Below are 17,348 nucleotides of genomic sequence, written 5' to 3' on the forward strand. Positions count from 1 at the left end.
GTACATGGATCATTCTATGCACACGCTGTTACACATGAACCCTGAGAGAGAATATGAGCTGCGGGGAAAACCAGAGGCACAAGAATTGTATATATGGTAAGTTTCATTTACGTACTGCCTTCTCCCAGAGCAGTCTCATTCAGTATATTTGAGTGAACTCACCTTTTTGAATTTCCAATCAGATACTGTATACAGGCAGTCACCGGGTTACATACAAGATAGGGTCTGGAGGTTTGTTCTTAAGTTGAATTTGTATGTAAGTCGAAACTGTATATTTTATAATGGAAGTTCTAGACAATTTTTTTTCTTTTGCCCCAGTGACAATTGGAGTTTCAAAATTTTTGGTGTAATTGGACCAAGAATTATCAATAAAGCTTCATTACAGACATCTTACAGCTGATCATTGCAGTCTGGGACTATAGTAATGTATCCAGAGAGCTTCACCAGAGGTCACATGGGGCAGAGGGGTCCGTCTGTAACTATGGGTTGTCTGTAAGTCGGGTGTCCTTAAGTAGGAGACCGCCTGTAATTAATTGTGAAGTGTCTGACCTTCTATAGAGACCTTCATGTTATTCTCTGACCATATCTATCCTTTTATTTTGCATAGAAATTAGTAGATTACCACATATACTCGAGTATAAGCTGAACTGAATATAAGGCAACACACCTCATTTTTCCAGAACAAACTGGAAAAACTTATTGACGTGAGTATAAGCCTAGGGTACAAGATGCATTGGTCACAGAATTCCCCAGTAATGAAATGCACAGCAGCCTCTCCCAACTAATGAAATGAGTCATGCAGCCTCCCGTCACTAATGAAATGCCCCATGCAGCCAGCCCCCCACTAATGATATGCCCCATGCTGCCCTCTCCCACTAATAAATTGCCCCATGTAGCTTCCATTCACTAATAAAATGTCCCATGTAACCTTCCCCCACTAATGAAATGCACCATGCAACCCTTCCCCACTAATTAAATGCACCATGCTGCCCTCTCCCACTAATAAAATGCCCCATGTAACCCTCCCCCCATTAATGAAACACCCCATGCTGTTCTCTCCCACTAATAAAATGCTTCATGCCTCTATATAATGCAGGGACTCCTAATCACTGCACTGTGTACAGTCTGTGGCATCAGGCCAAGATACAGCCTTCAAATATTCATGCGCATGAGAAGGAAGCCACAGGGAAAGAGGGTATGCAGGAGAGAAGAAGACCTGCAAGGAGCACCAGAGGGTCAGTATATAAGTTTATTTTTTCAGATACTTGGGTATTTTTCAGCACAAAAAGTGTGCTAAAAAACTTGGCTGTAACTCGAGTACATCCAGTACATACAGATTAATGTTTTTTAAATGTCCACTGTTATCCACGTGTATGCCAAGGGTGAAGGGGCCTCAAAACTGTTTTCACCACATACAGTATGCCCTCTTAGCCACTGGATGTGAAGGTATGTACAGCATGTCTCCCTATTACCGGCTTTAAAGCTGGCTTGACCAGCCTAGAGGTCTTTTCAATCTATGATATTAAGGACACGTTTATGGTGTTTTGATAATGTTTAAAGACCAGAGGTACCACACAAACATTTACAATGAGATCTCCCAGTTCATCTCAATAACTCTGTAAATAATTAATGTAGCTGTGAAGGTGCCAAATTCACAATCTACAATGTAATTGGCTTTGTTAAGCAGGCAACTAAAAACCCACTTTTAGACAATCTAAAAGACATGGCTGCCACACAACTTTTTAATTATTTTAAAATAGAAAATGTCAGGGTTGAGGCTACTGCCAGGCAAGTAGCTGGGAGTCTGTGGACCCTCTGTCTTTGGAAGATCCGGTGGGGAATGATGGGAGGCGCCGGATAATATAGCCTACCGGAGGTGACCAGCGCCAATCAGAGGGATGCTGGCCCTTTAAGTCCTGAAGAGCCAGCGCGTGTACACCCTAGGGACCGGGGATGCACGCGGCCTAGTCGGACGGGAAGCAGGCTTGTGGAGAAGTAAGTCAGTAAATGTGCTCTTATATGTTTTGGTGTGTAATTTTAATGAGAAAAAATCAAAAATTGATGATGTCTTTAATTCATAATGGAGACAATGTTATATTAAGGAACAACATAAATAAAAATTAAAAAAAATTATATCCAAACAAATGCTTTAGAATAAAGAATTAAAAATAAAAATGATATGTAAATGCCATTCTACTAAAGTGTACAATAAATAATCTAAATTATATGATAAAAATTAGATTAGATTAGATGGAACTATGCCTACTAATGTATTTCATAGGTTATATACTCAGGTAATAGTTCTACATTTTATCATTTTTACTTTTGATAGATTTTTGGCAGACATGTTATATGTGCACTAAATTATAAATTAACTGACCTAACAAGACATGGGCCAGAAATATTTTTAGGTGAAGTGTACCTACAATAAAAATCACAGACCTCTCCATTCTTTGCAGGTCAGAAAACTTGCAAAACTTAAAATGTATCAGATACTTAATTTCCTCACTACTGTATATCGTTTTACAAAGATGATAGTAGATACATTTTGAGACATCTTTTTCTACACAAATATATATTTTATGGAACTTGTAATTTTTATAGCTTGAAACAATTGTAGCATTAAAAATGAATTCAAGCTGATTATTTGTTATGCATACATAAGGACAAGAATGATCTTTAGAAAATCGGTGAAATACTTTAGTGGTAAAAACCCACTCATCATCCACGTTAACTGAAATGTAATATACTACCCTGACAAAGCCAGGGAAAACATAGCCCTTTCTATAAAACACTTTGACAACTAAATAAATTAAACTGTAGTACGAAATGACATTAAGAATGCACATAAGATAGACTATTAAGAAACTTTAGAGCAGCAGCACATTTACTTACTTTCAAAGAACCTGGAATTGAGCTAAAATTTTATTTTATTTAGAATTTGAAAAATAAAACAAGAACTCAAATCAAAATGTCTTTTTATTCAAACATAAACCATATAGTTAATGACATTTATTACTGAATGGAAACATTTCATATGTGTAAAAATGGAGCTACTGTGGTCATTTATATTTTATTTTATTTTGGGTCCACAAGGTGAACTAAGAAGTTGTATTGGTTTATACAGGAGAGGTTGCCATAATAACCCCCCCCCCATTCTTATACATAATTTTCCTGGTGACTGAGAACAGAGATGTAGCAGAGCTGACTCTGTGCCAGGACTCGGGTCAGTGAACCCCCTGAACCACCGCGGACGATAACACAAGCCGACACCTGGGATCAGAATCTAAGTGGCACCCGGTCTTCACCAGAGCCCGCCGCAAAGCTGAATGGACTTGCTGCGGCATGGTGCCACCAGGTAATTCCACAGGTGCGACTTGGAATTTTGCACTGAGCACCATAGAGAGTGATGCAAGTTTTTATAGGCAAAATGGTAATTTGGAATTTTATTTTGCTTCAGCATTACAATGCTACAATAATATTTTTGTACTTTGATAGACCAAACATTTTGTATTTTATTCGTGAAAAGGGTGATTTGAATTTTTAGATTTTCTAAAATATTTTTTGAACTTTTTTTAACTGTCTTTTCAGCCCCCCTTAGGATTATAGAAATATAGGTGGTCAGATAGCTTGTGTAATAAACTGCTATACTATTGTATTGCACTATATTGTGAATGCACTGTTCATCGACAGTGCAGAGACTAGAAAACAGTGAGGAATTGATACAGAAAGTATGTTGAAAAATTGTATTACTTTTCATTATTCAAACATTAACATTTATTTGCCAAAATGAGAATACTCGTTTCATTCAGGAGGGTTTAAATCAGCTAGTTTTGGCTACTGCATTGAATGAAAACTGGGTCTTGGTATCTCTGAATGACCTTTTCTTGTACAGTCCGTATTACTTTTTGGAGTAATTTATTACCCGTTCCTGTAAAAGATTGATGACTTGTGTATGTGTCATTAAAATACTACTCTGTACGTCATTTGTGCTGTTTTATTCATGCCTTTCTTTGTATACCTGTATCCTGTTATCTACTCATACTTAATAAAACTAGTTAAAAAATGTTATAATTAGAGATGAGCGAACATACTCGTCCGAGCTTGATGCTCATTCGAGCATTAGCGTACTCGAAACTGCTCATTGCTCGGATGAGTATTTCGCCAGCTCGAGAAAATGGCATCTCCCGCCGTTGTGATTTTTGGCGGCCAGAAACAGAGCCAATCACAAGCCAGGAGACTCTGCACTCCACCCAGCATGACGTGGTACCCTTACACGTCGATAGCAGTGGTTGGCTGGCCTGATCAGGTGACCCTGGAATAGACTAGCCCCTACCCGCGCTGCTCGGATCATTCTCTGTCTGGATGCCGCTAGGGAGATAGCTGCTGCTGGTCAGGGAAAGCGTTAGAGTGTTCTATTAGAATAGTGTTAGGCAGGAGTGATTCTACAAGAACCCAACAGCCCTTCTTAGGGCTACAATAATGTTATATTTTACTTTTTTTTGGTTTGCTTGTGGCTGGGCTTGCTGCCACTAGTAGTGCAGCTAGTACCATATTGTGAGGAATTTGCTGGGAGACTTTCGACCGTTGTGTTGAGCTCTTAGTGACACACATATCCACCTCAAACACCGAAGTGGGACAATTTATTAGGGGTTTGATTTGAATTAGGCACAGTCTGCTGATTTATTTTTTTTTTTACGTTTATTTCTTTTTATAACTCAAAGTAATCTGGCAAAGCAGTGTGCTTTCAGTGTAGGCTAGAAAATAGCCATAGGAGAACCCCAACGGCTTATTTAGGCCTACAATAGCGTTATATTTTACTTTTTTTTGGTTTGCTTGTGGCTGGGCTTGCTGCCACTAGTAGTGCAGCTAGTACCATATTGTGAGGAATTTGCTGGAAGACTTGCGACCGTTGTGTTTAGCTCTTAGTGACAAACATATCCACTTCAAACACCGAAGTGGGACAATTTATTAGGGGTTTGATTTGAATTAGGCACAGTCTGCTGATTAATTTTTTTTTTCGTTTATTTCTTTTTATAACTCAAAGTAATCTGGCAAAGCAGTGTGCTTTCAGTGTAGGCTAGAAAATAGCCATAGGAGAACCCCAACGGCTTATTTAGGCATACAATAGCGTTATATTTTACTTTTTTTTGGTTTGCTTGTGGCTGGGCTTGCTGCCATTAGTAGCGCAGCTAGTACCATATTGTGAGGAATTTGCTGGGAGACTTGCGACCGTTGTGTTTAGCTCTTAGTGACACACATATCCACCTCAAACACCAAAGTGGGACAATTTATTAGGGATTTGATTTGAATTAGGCACAGTCTTCTGATTTTTATTTTTTTTACGTTTATTTCTTTTTATAACTCAAAGTAATCTGGCAAAGCAGTGTGCTTTCAGTGTAGGCTAGAAAATAGCCATAGGAGAACCCCAACGGCTTATTTAGGCCTACAATAGCATTATATTTTACTTTTTTTTGGTTTGCTTGTGGCTGGGCTTGCTGCCACTAGTAGTGCAGCTAGTACCATATTGTGAGGAATTTGCTGGGAGACTTGCGACAATTGTGTTTAGCTCTTAGAGACACACATATCCACTTCAAACACCAAAGTGGGACAATTTATTAGGGGATTGATTTGAATTAGGCACAGTCTTCTGATTTATTTTTTTTTACGTTTATTTCTTTTTATAACTCAAAGTCATCAGGCACAGCACAAAATCCAGTTGTGTGCTGTCAGTGTAGGTTAGAAACTAGCCATAACAATAGGATAGCATCGTTTTGTTTAAAAAAACAAACAAACAAAATTACACTTTAATTTTGAAAATGTTTAACCCAAGGGCTAGGGGTAGAGGACGAGGGCGTGGACGTGGGCGTCCAACTACTATAGGGGTCAGAGGCCGTGGTCCTGGGCGGGGTGAGACACCACCTGCTGATGAGGGAGCAGGGGAACGCCGCAGAGCTACACTCCCTAGGTTCATCAAGTCTCAAGTTCCTGGGACTCGTGGTAGAGCACTGTTGAGGCCAGAACAGTGCGAAGAGGTGATGTCGTGGATTGCGGACAATGCGTCTAGCCATTTGTCCACCAGTCAGTCTTCCACGCAGTCCACCCATGTCACCGAAATCAGCACTCCTCCGGCTCCTCCACCTCAGCCTCCTTCCCCCCAGTCTGCCCCCTCTCAGCAAAATTTTGCATTTGAACCGGCATACTCTGAGGAACTGTTTTCTGGACCCTTCCCACAGTCAAAAACCACTTGTCCGGTTGCTGCTGAGCAATTTTCTGATGCCCAGATTTTCCACCGGTTGAAGTCTGTGGGTGATGATGACATTATTGACGTAGTGGAAGAAGTGTGTAAAGAGGTGTCGGACGATGAGGAGACACGGTTGTCGGACAGTGGTAAAGTTGTTGTCAGGGCAGGAAGTCCGAGGGGGGAGCAGACTGAGGGATCGGAGGATGATGAGGTGACAGACCCAAGCTGGGTTGATAGGCCGGGTGAACACAGTGCTTCTGAGACGGAGGCGAGTCCTATACCAGAACAGGTTGGAAGAGGCAGTGGTGGGGCCAGACGGAGAGGCAGGGCCAGAGCTGGTGCATCAGCGCCAAATGTTTCACGTAGTCAAGCTCCCGTGGCAAGGGCTAGATTTTCAGAAGTCTGGAGGTTCTTTAAAGAAACACCGGATGACCGACGGACTGTGGTGTGCAACCTGGGCCAAACCAGGATCAGCAGGGGTTCCACCACTACTAGCTTAACTACCACCAGTATGCGCAGGCATATGAATGCTAAACACCCCACTCAATGGCACCAAGCCCGTTCACCTCCGGCCGGGCACACCACTGCTCCTTCCCCTGTGTCATCTGCTAGTCATTTCCCTGCCCAGGACCCCGGCCCAAACACCTCTCGTGCAAAAACCCCATCTTCGCCTCCACGATACTCCACAGCATCCACCAGCGTTCAGCTCTCCATACCCCAGACGCTGGAGCGCAAAAGGAAGTATAATGCAACCCACCCACACGCGCAAGCCCTCAACATCCACATTTCCAAACTGCTTAGCCTGGAGATGCTGCCCTATAGGCTGGTAGAGACCGAGGCCTTTCGAAACCTCATGGCGGCGGCCGCCCCTCGGTATTCGGTCCCCAGCCGCCACTACTTTTCCCGATGTGCCCTCCCAGCCCTGCACAAGCACGTGTCAGACAACATCATCCATGCCCTGACCAACGCCGTTTCTGACAAGGTCCACCTGACCACGGACACGTGGACGAGTGCTGCCGGGCAGGGCCACTATGTATCGCAGACGGCACATTGGGTTAACTTGGTGGAGGCTGGGACCGAGTCTGACCATGGGGCTGGTCATATACTGCCGACGCTGAGGATTGCGGGGCCTACCTCGGTCCAGGTCTCAAAGGCCTACTATACCTCCTCCTCCTCCCACCCCTCCTCCACCTCCTCCTCCGAATTACCATCCGTGGGCATGGCGCCATTAGTCGGTAGCTCTAGGCACAGCAGCAGTGCCATCGCTAAGCGACAGCAGGCGGTGCTCAAACTGCTGAGCCTAGGCGATAAAAGGCACACCGCCCGAGAGCTATTACAGGGCATCACGGTGCTGACTGATCTGTGGCTGGCACCGCTGAACCTGAAGCCAGATGTCAACTTCCACCAGAACTGGTAGTCAGGTCAGTCAGCTTCCTCAAGTCTACAATGAGGAGTGGACGTGGATGTCTGATATCTGTCAGGTGCTGAGTGCCAAAGCACCCTCAGGTCTGTTTCTCAGCGCATATCGGAGGAGGTGGAGGAGGATGAGGAGGAAGAGGAGGAGAATGTTGGCGAGACAGAAGAGGGGACCATTGTTCAGTCCTTCACTGTTCAGCGTGTATGGGCAGAAGAAGAGGAGTTGGAGGAGTTGGAGGAGGAGGAAATGGACAGTCAGGCCAGTGAGGGGAGTGAATTCTTGCGCGTTGGGACTCTGGCGCATATGGCAGATTTCATGCTAGGCTGCCTATCCCGTGACCCTCGCGTTCAAAGAATTTATTCCAGCACCGATTACTGGGTATTCACTCTCCTGGACCCACGGTACAAGCAAAATCTTTCCACTCTCATCCCTGGAGAGGAAAGGAGTGTGAGAATGCATGAATACCAGCAGGCCCTGGTGCACAAGCTGAAACAGTATTTCCCTTCTGACAGCGCTAGCGGCATAGGGCGTACTTGTGCGGGACAAGTAGCGAGGGAGAGTAGGCGAGCAGGCAGCTTGTCCAGCACAGGCAGGGGTACGGTTTACAAGACCTTTGCCAGTTTTATGTCACCCCAGCAAGACTCTGTCACCTGTCCCCAGTCTCGGCAGAGTAGGACTGATCTTTACAGAAAGATGGTGATGGAGTAAGTAGCTGACCATACCATCATCCTAAATGATCACACAGCTCCCTACAACTACTGGGTTTCAAAGCTGGACATGTGGCACGAACTGGCGCTGTACGCCTTGGAGGTTCTTGCCTGCCCTGCCGCTAGCGTGTTGTCCGAGCGGGTTTTCAGTGCAGCTGGTGGCATCATCAACGATAAGCGTACACGCCGACTGACAGTGCTGACAGGCTGACGCTTATCAAGATGAATAAAGCCTGGATTTCTCAGGAATTCCATTCTCCACCAGGTGAAAGAAGCTCAACCTGAATAATGTATGCACTCCTCCTCATTGTCCTCCTTCTCCTCCTCTTTGTACACTAAAGCAGAGGAAACTGGCTATTGTTTGCCAGGGCCAACTGGCTCTAGCTATAGTACTCTATGTATTTAATTTTTCTGGAGGGCCACCTACCCGGTCCTCTGTTTTAAACAATTTTTGGGAGTGCCACATACAGGCACTCAATCTATTTCATTTTTCTGGAGGACCACCTACCTGCTCCTCTGGTTTGAAAACTTTTTTGGACTGCCACATACAGGCACTCAATTTATTTAATTTTTCTGGAGGACCACCTACCTGCTCCTCTGGTTTGAAAACTTTTTTGGACTGCCACATACAGGCACTCAATCTATTTAATTTTTCTGGAGGACCACCTACCTGCTCCTCTGGTTTTAAAACAGTTTTTGACTGCCACATACAGGCACTATCCAAATTAAATTGTCTCCATAGCAGCCTCTACACGTCGTCTTTTTAGCTGGCTCCACACGTTGTCTCCATTGCTACCTCCACACGTCATTGCCATAGCTGCCTCCAAAAGTCGTCCATATAGCTGTCTCCATACATGGTCCCCTTATCAAACGAGCTGTGTCAGGCAGAATTTTGGGTTGTTTTCATGGCTTCCACATCAAACTTGTTAACTTTGTCGCCACCCTGCTGTGTAATCCACAAAATATACTGGCAAACTTTTATAATTTACCAATATTATTTCAGCGGTTCTTGTGCATCTGTTTACATTCCCTCACCCGCCATAACCCAAACTTATAAGAACACTACTACACTTGATCTTATACAAAAGGTTCTTAGAAGTGCTGTTTGGGGAGTAGCCGAGAGACAGGGGCTTGGATAGGCGAAAGCTCGCCTGGCAGCGGAGCGCCAGCTCCATCCCAAGATCCAACTAACATAGTTTTAACTGCAGCACCTTTAATCTACTACTAGTTCACTGCCTCCATACATGGTCCCCTTATCAAACGAGCTGTGTCAGGCAGAATTTTGGGTTGTTTTCATGGCTTCCACATCAAACTTGTTAACTTTGTCGCCACCCTGCTGTGTAATCCACAAAATATACTGGCAAACTTTTATCATTTACCAATATTATTTCAGCGCTTCTTGCGCATCTGTTTACATTCCCCTCACCCGCCATAACCCAACCTTATAAGAACACTACTCCACTTGATCTTATACAAAAGGTTCTTAGAAGTGCTGTTTGGGGAGTAGCCGAGAGACAGGGGCTTGGATTGGCGAAAGCTCGCCTGGCAGCGGAGCGCCAGCTCCATCCCAAGATCCAACTAACATAGTTTTAACTGCAGCACCTTTAATCTACTACTACTTCACTGCCTCCAAACATCGTCCCCTTATCAAACGAGCTGTGTCAGGCAGAATTTTCAGGTGTTTAACCAGATACATAGTAGAACTCGGCCCATCTGTCGCCGCCATGCTGGAGACCTGAAGTTGCAATCATAGCAGCGCAATATGGATGCCCCATACTGTCGCTCTTAATCATGGAGCCATTTCCGAAAAAACAATTAAAAATAGAACCATTATGCTATTCCATTATTCCTAGGTGAAATATTCAAATGACCCGGCCTGCTTTGAAAATTATAATTTTTTCAAAGTAAACGCTTCTGGCCCCCAGGCCCATTTTGGGTGGGGAGGAGCCGAGAGACAGGGGCTTGGACAGGCGAAAGCTCGCCTGGCAGCGGACCGCCAGCTCCATCCCAAGATAAGGCAGCCTCAGAGGCATCCATGCATGCTGCCCCTGCTGTTTCCTGTCCATTTTGCCTCCACAATCCTCCACAGCGTCCACCAATGTCTCCATGCGCAACTTTCAACTCTCTATACCCCAGACGCTGGAGCACGAGAGGATATGCAGCACATCATCCCCTTATCAAACGAGCTGTGTCAGGCAGAATTTTCAGGTGTTTCACCAGATACATAGTGAAACTCGGCCCATCTGTCGCCGCCATGCTGGAGACCTGAAGTTGCAATCATAGCAGCGCAATATGAGTGCCCCATACTGTCGCTTTTAATCATGGAAGTCGTCTCCATGGCTGCCTCCACATGTCGTCCCCTTATCAGAAGAGCTGTGTCAGGCTCATTTTTTGGGTGTTTCACCAGATACGTTATGGAACTTGGTCACTATGTCGCCACCATGCTGTGTTATCGACTAAATATACCGTCAACCTTTTGTTCACATAGAAAATCATTTTAGCGCTTCTTGCTCACCTCCTTTGGTGAAGTCTGAGTCCATTTAGGGTATGTCGCTATGACACTCTCTAGCCGCCACTGCTGCCGCTGCCTCTGCATGCCGTCCCCTATAGTGTCAGGGACAATTATTGCATGTTTTAGATGCTATCTAGCCTCATTCGGTCACTCTGTCATGGCCATGCTGTTGCCCATAATTTTGGCATAATGGTGCGATTAAGCAGCCTCAGAGGCATCCATGCATGCTGCCCCTGCTGTTTCCTGTCAATTTCCGTGGTGTTTCCATCCTTTTCTGAGGTTCCCAGGTGTTTGGCCAAGCTTCCCTGTGCAGAGCCTTGGTCCCCTTGAAAAATGCTCGAGTCTCCCATTGACTTCAATGGGGCTCGTTATTCGAGACGAGCACTCGAGCATCGGGAAAAGTTCGTCTCGAATAACGAGTACCCGAGCATTTTAGTGCTCGCTCATCTCTAGTTATAATATTTTTAAATAACAAATGTAAAAGTAATAAAGACATTATTGTTACTCTCACTGTGGAAATAATATATTTTTATTATTTATTAAGATTTAAAACGTTTAGTACTGTTTTGTATATAGTATTTAACATAATAACAATACTAATGAGATATTCTTACAATAATCCAAGAAGAAGAAAATGATGTCCGCGCTTCAGGGATAAACAGGTAAAAATCAATTCTTTATTTTTGAATTCTTTGTAAAATCCATATTAGGCAAACTAGACCATGACTAAGCCCTGAGAGAGGGCGAAACGCGTTGGTTATTTCACCTGGGCCACCACACGTGTACAAGTTTGCCTAATATTGATTTTACAAAGAATTCAAAAATAAAGAATTGATTTTTACCTGTTTATCCCTGAAGCGCGGACATCGTTTTCTTCTTCTTGGAATATGTGCCTGTGGTCCGTGAGGCTTTCTTGATGTATTTCGCGCTGGGAATCAGTGAAGTCGGAAGGTGAGCAGGAACTTTTTGCAACTTCTCTTTATTCTTACAATAATGTTATAATGTGTAACATTATAATTTCTGCATTTGTGGGTTTTGGGACTAAAAATTAATATAGTAATAGTGATGTTTAACATGTTTAAGTAATGTTTTAGTAAGATCTGTCAAATTCAATAACTTGATTATTCCTGTTCAGTGTTTAAGTAAAATCACGCATGAAGGCTTGTGTTATAGCAATATGTATGATTTGATAAGCATCAATAATACAATTGTTATAGTTGTGGCTGAGCTGATTTGCAGCTTGCTTCATTCCATGCCAATGGATGAGCTCAGGATATAATATAGTGCTGCAAACTCATGGGATTCATGCAGTTTTAGAGAGTTCCTCACTGTGCCGTTGAATTCTGTCATCCACGGTTTGTGAATAAATATGATTGGTTTTTAATATAATCCAACCAATGCTCATTGAGTGTTACATCACCTCTTCTTGGGCCAAGAGCTTTTCCTCCCCAGATGGCTGACCTAAAGCTGCTGACAGGACATCTGACTGAGAACTGTGGAACAGCAGACCTCTAATTTGTTGAGCACTACTGACAGACGGAGAGCTGTTGATATCCTAGTGCAAAAGCTTGCATGAGCCATGACATAGTGTCTGTTTTCTCAGTATGTTTTGGGCGTGAAAAGTTATAGCACATGTTTTTTGACATCTTCCTGCCTTTCACTACAGTCTAGAATTTCCTGAAGGAGAAAATCAGGGTGACAAAATGGACAAAACTAGCCAAAGATGACATCATCAGCAACTGGTAGCAGTGATAGGATCATAAATATTATTTCATTTTGCACCACTCAGTCGGAACTAAAATATGAACACTAGACAAATATATTATTTAAAAAACACTGGTTTATCATAGGTGAGTAATCTTAACCTAAGGCAAGGTGGCAACTATAAAAGTGAAGAATAAATTTACATATAACATATGTCCATCAAATCCATTAAATAATAAATGGTGAAAACATAGCATTTTAAACATTAATGCCAAAAAATGCTATAATTTTAATTGCACTCAATATTTCCCAATTTTTACGGGTATTTCTCAGATTTGATAACCTGTTCTATCAATGTTTTACTTCTTTGTCTTAAAGATAAAAGAGTATGTGGACCCCCAAAATGTATTCTCTATTCATGATAATAATGAAAACATCATCATTGCACTAAAATTACATCACAACCTCATTTTCCTTCCTGCACAGAACATGCCTAAAAAATCTCTCCATAGACCACAATGAGTCAGCTCCAGGCCATTGATGTCTATATGACCATGATACTGTGGTAAAGCAAATAGCTAAAAGACACTAAAAGAGTAGAGGTGAAGCTCAGACAAGATGGCTTCCTACTGAATCATGTATATAAAAAAAATGAAAAAAAAAGATCTTTTTATATTATGGCATAAGAAACTAGGTTTAAAGTGCTATACTCCAATCAGATATAAAGATGGTTTAGAATTGCATTAGCAATGCTTTCCCTCAAGAATCAACCTTTAAATCAGTATTTCAATTGTAAAAATTTACCACAGGATATGGTATGGGGACCTGGAATGGAATGGGGACCATATGATATCTGGACTCTGCTGAGCAGCTTATCCTTGGTATATATAATATAAGATAAATAGCATGAACAACAATGATACAGGATTCATTGATAGGATGTACATATTTCAAATGTAACGTGCTGACTCTGAGATGTTTTGTCACTGAAATACCCTGCTCATATAGGAAATTTGTAAACTCCAGTCACACTGTTTGTGTTGCAAATTGTGATTTTTACTATACAAACTTTCAAATGTAACGTTCGGGGAAACAATGGACCTTCATCAGACTCTGTGAATATAGTATATAATAGAATTAGGAAATAATATATATGTACATGCATCTGAAGTATATATAGATACGTGCAAAAACAGTTGCTTTAATTGGGATAAAGCAAAGCAATACAAAGAGCATCTCAAGTGGAGGGGGTTACTAAGTCTAAGTAGTAGTACATAAACATATCTCATTATACACATATGTCATTATCTTATCATATCATTATGGGCAATGGAATGAACATAGTCCTACTATTATCTGCAATTCAATATTATATTCCACGGTATTGTAAAAAGGATGTAGGACACCTCCTGTGTCGGATTATGTAGAGATTCGTATGGCATGTCCATATTGGGTTGTGGGTTAACTCCTATAAGGTATAGTCCAAAAGTATCACCTGTAAGAAAATAAAGAAATGGCTTACCAGTTTGCACAAGGGTATGGGAATGCGGTCTGCATATAGCAGGATGGCACAGTAAGGTCCTAGCCGCTCTTTGGAGGAAAGCGCTGGTTAACCTGTGTTCCTGGCGGGTTAAATAACCCTAAGCCGTGCAGGTGGAAAATGACTTCTGGTTTGGACCAGACACTTCTGGTTTGGGACCGGTAGTTTTCCCAAACCAGTGGAACGCACTAGAACGCAAGTTCGGGCATTCGCAGATAAGTAATGGATCATGCTAAGCGAAGGGATAGCTCGTATTACGTAATGTATGATAGTCGGACTTGTGATGTTTGCGTTCCATGAGTGAAACACATATGGGGACATGCGAAATCCAGTATAGGAGCTTAAAGTTCGCACAGTAGCTTAAATATGGGTTGTACCGCTATCGTGCAAACTATTTTTTTTATCTTTGCTTTAGACAAACCTTTGAAAATTGAGGCAATCTATTGGTATCATTTATCTCAGAGTTTAGGGAGGTGGGGATGGATAAGGGAAAAATTAAAAAAAACGGAAGAGATCTGTATGGAGAAGTGGACCAAAATCCCTACTGCAAGTGTGGAAACTTGGTCAACTACTGCAGGAAATGTCCGACCTTTGTAATTGCAAACACATATTTTTGTACCAAATATTAAGTTCTGTCTTTCTCTTGTGTCAAATGCCTATTTTTTGCAATAAAATGCAAATTCATTATCTAAAAATTGTGCAGCAGTGAAGACAGTTGGGGTGGCTAATGGAGTAGTCATATGAATAAATTACATGACCTCTCCTTCTTACATTGTACAGATGCAGAGATCACTGGCCTCCTATATATAGTTTACATAGCATATACAATTGTAACCGCCATTTCCTTAGCTAAAATGGGTTTTGACTAAAGAATAAAACAGAGGATATTCAATACCATACTACAATATACTTTGGAAGCATTATTATGTTATTATATACAATACAAGCAGTGCAGCCACATATACAGGAATAGACATCCTATGAAGAGCACCAATAGATCTTGTTGTTATTGAAAAGCTAGTTGTCTAACACTTCATACCTGAGGAAATGCTGAGGGAAGGTGTCATTCAGCAACTGGAGATGCGTTATGTGGGAAATTTCATGAAAACTAAATAATATCATAACTTTAAGTTAAACTTTAAGTTTATTGCTACTTTAGGAATTTTTTCATCTCCTTTAATGAACCACTGCATGGATACTGATTTATGTTTTTAAGCTGCATAAAATATGTCTATGAATAAATTATAACAAACATTTTAACACATTTTAATGTACAGTTTTCTATATTTTGTTGGATGAATCCCACTATTTCTATCTGAAATGTTCCGCTCGAAACCCTAATAAAATGGAATGTGTCAAATCCCATTGTACAAAGCCAGTTTTTTTCCCATTAAATTGATAAATGAAATGTCTCTGTCCTAAACCAACCTCAGCCAATTTGCCGGCACTTACTCTGCCCATCTGGAAATCAAATAAATCACCATTATTGTGGTTATTACACATATTTCATAAGATGGAAACTAAATGAGTACATCAGCAGGGTTAACCGAGACCGTGATAATTAAATCAAAGAATAAAACTATTGTATGAAACTTCCACCAAACACTGAAGACTCTAAGAAACATTGAGCTATAAAATTCTCATTCATAGTTTACAATACCTTCAGATGTTTATACCAGTTGTTCATGTTACATACACTATATACAACGTAATTCAATGAAGTGATGCAGCTACATTGATATCATGTAAGTTTTATGAGAGAACTTTATGTAGTAAATAAGTGGAGCCTGATCATTTTACCTACACATATACAGCTTTTGGAGCATAATGCAAGTCTATTTAACTTTTAAAGAAAAGTAGATATGCTGTGATCTAGGTGCAAATAAAAGATTACTGAGTATGGAGCTTAATATGGAAATATCCAGTGCTTTGACTGTGAGCACCACAGATAGCATCAGTATTCAACAGGGTGTTGAAGAAAATTCTTGCCATGTTTCTGAATGTACTATAGTCATAAAGTTTGAAAAAAGACGTATTGTGATTTTGAAGAAAATATTAATATGTTATTCCAAATCAAAATTCATTGTGCCAATACATCAAAATGAGATGGCTGTTAATTATTTTGTCTATTTATAACCTATACTACAGATTATTCAGACCGCACATTTGACTCTATAATACTTTGTTATAGAGAAGACTTTATGGTCACCACAATAATTGGAAGAGGCCCGGATAAGTGTATTACCTTGAACTTGAATATTTATCATGCTAACTGAGGCCTGAAGATCTGAGATAAGGGAATAGTATCAACTCTCTTGAATGTGTTCCACCTATGAATAGCCTTTCTCACTGTAAATTGATGGGCTTGAAATGTTTTGCAATGAACTTTTAACCCTTCTCAGATTAATAAGATAATTGTTTATGTCTTTATTCCCCGCAGTGTCAACACTTGTCTTAATTGTTCCTGACCAACAAACTGACAAACCTTGTGCTTTTATTGATGTGGATACATTTTCTGGTGAACATATGAGGACTTTTGATTAGTGCCAACTGTCTGCTATGTACCCTCTCAATTCATGTAGAAGATGTCCTGATACATAAAACCATTGAATATAAAGAGGGTGCACTTTCAATTTTTATGACTGTTTATTGTGTTTTATTACAACAAGAAAGGATTTGCTTAGGTCCACAAAACAGGGCAAAGGGAAATGGTATGATATTATGAAAGATGCACTACATGACTACTGCAAGAGTTACAAGAGATAATAGGTAAAACCATGAATAGGAGCTAAGTTACCATGTCCATCTACCACACTGAGTTTGAAACTGTCTTCTTTTTGTACCATTTTTTGTTTATCAACTGATAAGAATAGCTTATCTTCCTTGATGGAAGTCCTGGGGGTTGAATTTCCACCAATCTTATTCTTATCCTTAAAAGGAACTTGTCAGCTAAACTCACACTTACTAAACATATCTTTGCAAACTCCTATTGCCTCTTCAACCGAGTGTGACTTGACTCCATTATCTTATTCTCCTCTCCCTCAGAAATAAAAGAGAGACATTGGCTGTGTGGCTTCCTGAAGAGAAATCAGCTCCCTCATTCCCCCCTTCCTCTGGAATTCTCTTCAGGAATTCACACATAATCATTCCTGAGGGAGGTGGGAATAAGATAGCTAAACCTAGGTACTTGGCTGAACAGAAGTGGCCCCCTTGTCAATCAGGAA

The 17,348-nt window shown here is 41.3% G+C and overlaps 1 long non-coding RNA gene across 1 annotated transcript; it reads left to right on the top strand.

Annotated features, from left to right (window-relative positions):
* The first annotated feature begins 1 nt into the window (after position 1).
* LOC140103969 (uncharacterized) lies at positions 2 to 16,757 on the top strand. The gene is made up of 3 exons (XR_011850222.1): positions 2 to 96; positions 1,097 to 1,235; positions 16,565 to 16,757. It is a non-coding gene; the product is annotated as an uncharacterized lncRNA (long non-coding RNA).
* Positions 16,758 to 17,348: the final 591 nt, after the last annotated feature.

This window comes from Engystomops pustulosus, chromosome 1, assembly GCF_040894005.1.
Source record: "Engystomops pustulosus chromosome 1, aEngPut4.maternal, whole genome shotgun sequence".
NCBI lineage: Eukaryota > Metazoa > Chordata > Amphibia > Anura > Leptodactylidae > Engystomops > Engystomops pustulosus.